General features: G+C 43.5%; 1 long non-coding RNA gene across 1 annotated transcript; it reads left to right on the forward strand.

Annotated features, from left to right (window-relative positions):
• The first annotated feature begins 185 nt into the window (after positions 1 to 185).
• Positions 186 to 2,246, forward strand: LOC113966940. The gene is made up of 3 exons (XR_003534019.1): positions 186 to 1,050; positions 1,590 to 1,739; positions 2,144 to 2,246. It is a non-coding gene; the product is annotated as an uncharacterized LOC113966940 (long non-coding RNA).
• The last annotated feature ends 6,986 nt before the right edge of the window (positions 2,247 to 9,232 follow it).

The following is a 9,232-nucleotide window of genomic DNA, read 5'->3' on the forward strand; positions in this document are numbered from 1 at the left end:
GGGCGCAAGGGCGGGCACTGGGGTGTCTGTGTGGGACAGGAGCGCGGCACGAGCCAAGGACCGCACTTCTCTGTTCAGGCAGTTTCGCGGGCAGACCCGGAAGGAGAGCACGCCTCTCCCCGCCGCGGGGCCCACGCTGGAATGTGCTGCGGCGAGCGGCGTCGCGCAACGGGCGGGAGGACAGGGCGGTGGAAGGGTCAAACCGCGCCACGCAGCGAGAGCGCGTCCCCGCGGGGTCCCGCCGGGACCACAAATCCCGGCATGCCTCGCGCGCGACGAGGCTCCTCGAGGGGGGTGCCCCTGGGAGAATGACATTGATAAACAGAAATCGTTTCAGTTCAACTAATAAATTGGATCCGTGGGACTCGTTTCTCCCTGGGCGGTGTCTGTGCCCCACGCCCCGGCGGCGCGGGCTGCAGCGGTGCCCCGCTGTCCCGGTGGGGACGTGGCGTTCGGGGATGCCGAGGGCTCCGTGCTGGCAGTGAAACCCCTCGAGGCAACGCTCTGCCAGCGTTTTTTTAAAATTATTTTAAATTCTGGGTGCAGAGGAGGGGTGTAACAGCGTTCACTTCTTCCAGTCGCTCAGCCGCCAGCATCTTCAGCGGGAAGGCCGTGCACGTGGATACAGATCCATCATTAATGACAGAAAACTTAAGTTACAGGGTTACAGGGGACAATTTTGCCCGCTCTGCCCAGTTCTGTCAGGCAGCACTGCCCCCCTGCCTGAGGTGCAGCCGTCCCGCAGAAATCACATCGGTACTGGAAAGGAGGCATGGATAAGAGAGCAGGGTTTGTTCGGATGGCTGGGCCATGCCAGGGAAAGCCAAAAGCAATCCCAGTCCCTCACCGGCAGTGAGCTGATGCTGCAGGAGAGGAGTCCTGTACTTCATGAAATTGCCCTTGGCAGGCATAAAGAGGAAAAGCTGCAGTCAAAGTACAAAGCTTCTTGTAGCCTCAAGATATGTCGGAGGATAAAGAAACAGTACCTCGAAGGGCTAGAAATTCTTCTCTAACAGACAGCTCAGTCACCAGTTCTGCTACTAAAGACTGGTCAATCTATACATTTATGGGAAAAATACCTCCCTAAGACTAAAATCTTAATGTGAAAGAAATAATATGGCTTTCCCCTTTGTGTATTTGCTTCTAGTTGTATAGTGGCTGGTAAAGTGTAGCCTTAGGCTACTTCAGTTTTTTTAAAAACAAAAAGAAATTAAGGTTTCTGACAAGCTGTCTTATCACTGCTGTTAGCTGCTTTTCCTCTAGTCCATTCATTTGGGATTTATTCAAAGCATACCAGGTTTTTGCCTGGGAGCCTTGCCTGGTGGGTAGTCTAAATTGGGGGTTTGGGGGATTAGATTGTTTCCTCACAAATCCAACACTGCTGCTGAAAGTTTGTGACTTTGTTGTTGTTGGTTTTGATTATTTGTTTGGTTTTTTAATGTAATGGTTGAGTTCACCTTGCTTGCACAGTTGTAAGTGTACAAAGCAGCACAGTATGTCCAGTCTGGCCCTGCTCCTCAGTTGCTGCTGCTTCTGGTCTTTATAACATTTAGCCCTTACTTCTGAACCTTCTTTTTTTCTTCCCACAGGCAAGGACTAGGAGCAAGCAGTACATGCAAAAATTCATTTTCTTATATGGACATTATTTCTGTGTCCACTCTTGAATCTGCACATGTTGAGAAGCGAGGATTTTGTGCTAATTTCAAGGGAACATTTGCTGTCATCTACATTTACTGCAGGTAAATGCCATATTGACACTACTCAGATGATTCAGATAAGCATAGGCAAGGGATAAGGGTTGTATTCATCTTGGCACTCAGCTAATGACATCTGCCTTCTGAAAGAAATAAATAGATTTCTCTCTTTGGTTCAGTTGTGCCAACACTGCATGGTGGGGACAATTTGGAAGGCATCTTCTCCAGTTTGCATCGCTTAGTTCTGCAGCTGCATTATTGTCCTTTCTGTGCTGTGGGAACCAGCAGTCTCTTGCAAACCATATGGATCTTGTGGCTGGGGAGAACAATAGGTGTGATGCTAACCTGGAGCAGGCAGCTACAATTTTCTCCTAAGGACAGGGAAGAGAGCTTTGTTTTGTCATTCTGTGTCTTGTCAGTTGTGATTTTTTCTTTTTCTATCTATGTAGGGTTTTTCATCATCCAGATTTTGGAGGCACGAGAGGTGTGAATGGCAACTGTACAGCATCCTGGCCCTTCCAGAGGAAATCCATTTGAACATTGGACAGTTAGTTTTTTGTTTGGCATACAAGTGCTACTTGAACAAACTAATACTGTCCCAAGCAGTTTGCTATTGTGCAATGACATCACAGAACTTTCTAGAATGGTTACTTCTGGGAGCAGCAGCCGCTCAGGCTGTTGGCTCACACCAGAGCTGTAACTGGGGTAGATTTCCATGTGCTACACAAAGCTCTGCAGACTTGTCAACCTGTAGAACTGAGCTCAGCTCTCCTCATATTTGTTGTCTCCCTGGTTTGAGTTTGCTACAGCTACTTCCCTCCTCACTCTCACTCAAAGGGAGCTGTAGGTCTGGGAGTCCATGTGTTCCTCAGGCAGCTTCACAGCAGTGTCCTGGCTGGAGCCATACATGACTCCCTACACTGTGCCAGCACTGAGAAAGCCATGTAACACCAATTTCCCCTATGGGAAGAAGCAAACCAGCCCAGGCTGCTGCTGTCCTCTCTATTCAGGAGTGGACCACTGTAAACCCCTTCTGGCACCCTTAGCCCTGGAGGGATGTGGATGTGTGTGGTGAATACTGGTCAGGTGCTCTCACGCTGTGAGACACAGGTTAAGGAAGTTGGCAGCCTATGTGTGGCCTGAGGCTCCACAGCCCAGAAGTATTTATTCTGAGAGGTGTGAGATGCTCCACTGCTTGGATGCCAGCTGTCATTTAACAAAGACAATTGGTTTCCTGTGTATTTGCCTTTTGTGATTGACTGGTTTTGGTGTGTGGGATGATGTGAGCTCTGACTGAAGATAGAGACTTCCTCCTGAGCAGATTCTCTCACATCTAATAAAGCATAAGGTTGCAGCTCCTCAGCACCAGAAGAACCTGCTGCCAGTGTGGAGGAAGCTTGTTGAACTTGCCCAGGCCACTGAGTTTGAAGACATACACCCCCTGATGGTTTAAACCCCATAGGAAACCTGGCCAAAGACAACAACCTTAAGGCAGGCTTTATTTCATTACAGCCAAATTATTTTCAGTCTTTACACCACCCCACCTCAGGTCTTGCCTGTTTGCTCTGTGGTTGTCAAAAATCCCCATGACAGAGGCATCCTGAAATTTGCGCTTGTGGAAAAGCATGAAACACACTGGAGTGTTACAAGGTGCAGAGTGTGCATGTTCAAGTGCTGCTAATCACTAAAATCAAATTTTTTATTGATTTCTCTGAGGATGCTGTAGCTTTTTCAGAGTGTTTGGATGCAGCAGAATCCAGCCACTGTGTTGCAGCTAAAAGACCACTGGCTTTTACAGACATACAGCTGTATTTGCCAGGTGTGTAGGAATGTCAGTTCTGTGTCAGACCATGCTCTGAGTAGCCTGTTGGTAGTATAACTAAAACCAGGTACCACGGGAAGATCAAGAGCAGGACGATGGCATATGACACTTCCCTTAATACTCTTCCAGCTTCTGACAACTTTCAGCTCTCCAGACTCCTAAGTCCTTACTGCTGTGCTGTAAGGTTCTGCCCGAGTAGAGACGAGAGGGCACCAGGGCCAGTTTAAAGGGTGGACTGTCTAAGGCCAGTTGTTGAAGAGATCCATAGTCTGTGTGTGTGCCTGTGTCTGTGGGTGCAAGCAGGTCTTGAGTGCCAGCAGCCTGACCTGGTCGTGGGCCTTAAGGTCATGCATGACCAGGTGTCTGCAGCTGGAGAGAACAAGGATCTGGGAATGGCTATAGGACAAATGAGCATCCCTTGTTACTGAGGGGACCCCTGTTGTTTGTCATGATGTATGTTCCGTGACAGACATTCATTCCAGGGAGGGGAACATGATTATGGCATTGATCCTGTTTCCATTTTTAGAAGTGCTGTTTTCTGGTTTTATGTGTGTTCATCTGTGTGGCTGGCCACGTGCATACACCCAGACATGTGTGTGCCTACTGGGAGTACGCACTCAGCCTTGACACTGGCTGGACCTGGGGAGATGGAGATGCAGGCAGCTTCACAACTGTCAGGCTACCAGGTTTAGCATCTCCTGCAGGCAGGAGGTAATTTTTGCTAAGGAACATGGTTAAAATGCAGCCTTTGTGTGGCAGTTAATTATTTCACCAGCTATACTGTACCAAGTTCCTGAATGACTTATCAGCAGAAATGCATGCTTACTGTATTTTCTAGAGTAGCTGGATATCTGCTACTCTGATGTTTCAAATATAATTAAAGTACAGGTTGTCTCTTCTAGACATGGTGTTTGAATCCATCCCTGGATTACATCTCTATCAGCCAAAGGATGTCAGTGCTATGGTCATTAGTTTACTAGTCAGCCTCTGCAGGAGCAAATTAAGTAAGGAGAAACGGAGATGATCTACAACACAACAACATGCTGAGAGCTGACAATTCAATACTTAAGATTATCCTGATGGGTACGACTTACCAGGCAGTGCTGCTAGGAAACACGTTAGCATTGTGTGGAGAAAATAAATATTTCTAAAGTGTTAGCCCCTGAGCAGCAGAAACAAACTAGTTTGTGTTTTTTCATCATATATAAAGCAGGATGACCCAATCTACATATTGTAAAGCAATCTCTCACATGTTATTTTCTAGAATAATAAACATCTATGATAAATCTCTGCACAGAAAAGCAGGCTGTCTGTTGTTTGTCTTTATTCTTTTACGTGTTTGGCAGCTGCTGTCAGGACATTTTTTGTTAGTGAAACACGGCACCGTCTCCCTTCAGGTGAAATACTTGCAGAAAGAATTAACAAGACATTTCTGTGAACACATGACAAAAGTTTGCATGAATAATTTAACACAGTAGCTGAGTTTAAAAATAGCTAGAAGATTCCAAATTAAGTATAGAGACAGGAGCTTTAAAAAGCCTTTTTCCCTACTTTAAGCAGCTCTTCCAAGTGATAAAGAAACTACATTACTGCAGGGCCATAAAAGCCCCAGGAATCAAGAAACCTCAGAATCCAGCACCCTCTCTTGCCACTATTAATACCGTAAAAGTAGCCTGCACTTTTTTAATTCTCTTTAGAAAATAATTTTTAAACAAACAGCACTCAGGAATCAGTGTTATTTCATAAAAGTTTAATGTTTGTTTTTAAAATAACACTGTTTAATCAAGATAAAGGAGTCCACACATACAGAGTCTTCTTGGATGCTGGCAAAAAAGCTTAAATTACAGACATACCCGTGAACAGCAGGTATAACCAGTAAGAATATAGAAAAAGCCTCACTGATTAATCACATTAATAATAATGAAAAGAATGTGCCCTCATACCAAAGGGAAAAAGATACCATTCCAGTCATGCAAATCTGCACTCACCTTCTCAGAACAGGTTTACCGAAGTCCAGCAATTTCAGATAACATTTTCTTAGCTCCTGTGGAAAGTAATCAAAAGCCAGCAAAGACAATGGGCTTTTTACAGCAAACTCTATGTTCATCCTAAAATCCAGTTTGCTGAGCATTTGTCAGGTTCAACTGTTACATTCCCAAATCTGAGGCCCTTTTAATCTTTTAATTACTTCCCTCCCCTCTGCATCAAAAGCTTTCTGGAAGAAATATGGCAAGCTGTGAGAGACCAAAATGTTAATGGCCATTTGCAAAAGCAGCTGCTTTGCTGGCTCTGTGCAAGGTAACAGCCCAGGTGCAGAGGGGGTGCACACCCACAACCGGAGGCTACAAGCTGGGTGTTGAGCCAGATAAGGGAGAAGGCTGATGAGAAGCAGATCCTGCGGAGGTGGGATAGATGAGGAGGTATCAGGACATTCACATTCACATGTAGGCTTGAAGGTATTCATCCCTCCTCTCATGAGCCATAACTAGCTGACGAGAGAGGCAGCTGTCATGTCTTAGAAGGTGTCATAAACCATCAAAGACCCCTGAAGCACCCCCAGACTCATTTCTGAGGCCTTCCACCTATCCTTTCTTTTCCTTATACAATTTAAGTGTTATTTTTATGCTTCTATATTGCTATATTTCTACAGATAATAATCAAAACAGTTACATACTTCCTTTCCATTGCAACTAAAATGTCCTGAAATAAACCTGCCATATATATATATTTATAAACACCAGTCGTTTTGCTCTAATCCGCCCCAAGGGATCTATTATTAACAAGAACCTCAGCTACTCTGCCTTCAGGGGCGGGTTGTAACACAAGCTTAATACAAAATGAAAACAGCTGTCATTGAACATACTGTGTATGTAGGTAGGTCACTGGGACAAGGGATTTGTAAGAAGTAGAATAACTAAAAGCAATGTATCTGATGCTTTGGTCTACGATGCTAACCATATAAAGCAGAGGGTTTCATCTTAGAAACTTGAACTAAAACTTTCAACTTGTAAGCCTTTCTTGCATTCTGAATCACAAATTCAACTCTCGGAGAAATAATTACGGGTCATTTAGTATCCTGGATGATCTTTCTTCTGTAGACATTGTAGACAGCTTGAAGCAGGTTGTCCATGCCTGTATCTTATTTCAAATGCCAGACAGATCCAATGGGAATGATGAAGTACTACAGCAAATGCAGATATCGGACTATTTTTTTCACCCAGCCAAACTGAATCCATAGCGTGACTTCATTGCACTGAATACATAAAATACATGTGTGAATTACTTTTGTAATCCTATCTTGGACAGTATGTCTAAAGACACAACAGAGATATACTAATTTTGAACTTCTCATACACTTGGTAAAAAAATATGTGTGAAACTAACTGGCAAAGGACATGAAGTTAAAACAATACCTGGGAAAGCACCATCTTAAATGGGTTTAATTGCATTAAGCCTTCAGTTCTTTGGAGAAAATGCAGTGACTGACATTCCTTTGCTAATTGACTTTGTTCTTTCTTTTTCCCACTAATCAGGTATGCCTAAATACCCATCTTGCAGGTGGCTCGTTGTGAGTCCTTCTCTCATCTAATTATTTGGTATTTACATTTCATTTCTTCATCTCTTGACAGGACATGAATACACTGTAACATGAGTACTGATATAAGGACCATGCCTACCATTTCTTTACCAGATAGCTGTTACAGGGCTTTTCATATTCTTCACAGCTACCATGGCCCCTAAAGACTTACTGTTTCTATATTCATCTAAAGTTTGTATGCAAATTAAACAGGCTGGTATCCCCAATGTTTTGTAGCATTAGGTTCTGGCTGAAACTCTCCCACAAAAGCAATTTCTTGGAGAAAAATTCTTTTTGATTAAGAACTGAGAACATTACCTCTTGCGTGTGCTTTACTGTCTGTAAAATGAAGATTCTTCAGTCAGGCTGCTGGAAAAGGGAACGCTGTTTCCCTCGAAGCAGCTCTGAATTCAGGTTTTATTTCCGGCAGGTATTCAACTGTTCTCCACCACCTGCCTGAACAATTCTAATGGCTCTGCTCTCTGCATCCCCAGTTGATGGACAACTTCATGGGAATTGTAACAGCAGCTTGACTCATTTTACCAGAGCCTAGAACTGCTAACATATGGAAATCAGCCTTCTCATTGCAAGCAAGACAGCCCAAGAAGAAGTGGAGGTGGGATCAGAAAACAAACCCCAGAAACTAATTCTAAATATGGAGCCTTGGATTTCTGCTCCAGGGCAGAATATAACAGTCCACAGCTGCATTGTTTTGCTCAAGTTAGTTACAACCATGAATACCTCCCTATTGGCTGAAAACAGGTGGTAGAAAGGATAGTCCAGCAACCATAACCTGCATATCTCTCTTCTTCATGCTAGACAGAGGCAGAGGAGTCTAGTAAAAGAAATTTTATGGCTGCTTTATACTCCCACAGTGGTGGCACGTAGGCTGTGTGCACTTAACTGTGCAGCAGGCACAGGGGGACTGAATTCTGTCTCAGAGAGTGATTTTGATCCCATTACGTTTCTGTAATGTTCTGAGAGTAATAAAACAACACATCAAGCACCCCATAAAAACCTGTCTCATGTGATTTCTTCTGCCCTTTGCACTAAAGAAATACAGTTTTGTCATGCTTTGGGTTGCACTAGTTTGGTAGATGTTAGTGTTTGGGTTTTCTTTAAGGAGACTTCTGTTATCATTACTTACTTTCAGTAGCTATTTCTGAAAACTGTTTGGGGTTTACCAAGATAAAAAAAATAATTGGCCTTTGCCACCTTTTCCTACTGTTTCCATGAGCAAATTAAAGTTCTCTGTGAAGCTTCTCTTAGATAAGAATTGGGTGTTTATTTCCTTGGCAAGAATAAAGAAATTGTAGAATCATTGAAGTCAGAAAAGACCTCCAAGATCATCGAGTCCAACCGTTAATGCAGCACTGCTGTGTTCACCACTATACCATATCCCCAAGTATCACATCCACATGTCTTTTGAACACTTCCAGGGATGGCGATTCTGGGATAACCTTATATCTTCATCTACTACTTGTACTTTTTACCACTACAACAAAAATACATTCAGAAAAAAAATTACTAAGAGAATGATGGTTTATGCATTTCTTCCCTGCTCACATGCCATTTAAAATTCTAAAACAAACAAACAATCCCCCCCCAAACCCTTTCTGTTGCTTAGTTAAACCTCAGTTAATGACGCGATTCCAGCAAGCTAGAAGCAAGACTCACCAAGAGATTACCCCAGACAAAAAACTGACTGTATTTATCTAAAACATTACTTTTGTAAACATATGAAGGCTGCTTCTCCTTTCCAAATGCCTGTTCAAAGAAAGTGGAAGTAGTATTAAAAACCCACCTGGACTTACAACAGTTTGACAGGATGCCAGCAGCTTTTCTATGGCTCTTCTTCCACTGCTTCTTCATCAAGCTTGGTTTTGGAACAAACTTTATCCAGGAGAAAGGCATTTGTGCCAGCCTCCATCATGGCAAACTAAAGGCTGAAGAATCAAATGAGGGCTTAGAGTTGTCTTTTGAATTTACTAGGTAGTTGTGTATGGTTTAGTGCAGTGTAAAGATAGAAACATTCAAATTATGATTGTTTCCTCCCTATCAGCAGCTTTCGAAAAACCAGGAGAACAGTAATTTCTTATGCTTTATGCAGTTTTTAGAGAACTAGGTCAGGAAGGAGAG

Source organism: Neopelma chrysocephalum, unplaced genomic scaffold (assembly GCF_003984885.1).
Source record: "Neopelma chrysocephalum unplaced genomic scaffold, ASM398488v2 Primary Assembly neopelma1_61c, whole genome shotgun sequence".
NCBI lineage: Eukaryota > Metazoa > Chordata > Aves > Passeriformes > Pipridae > Neopelma > Neopelma chrysocephalum.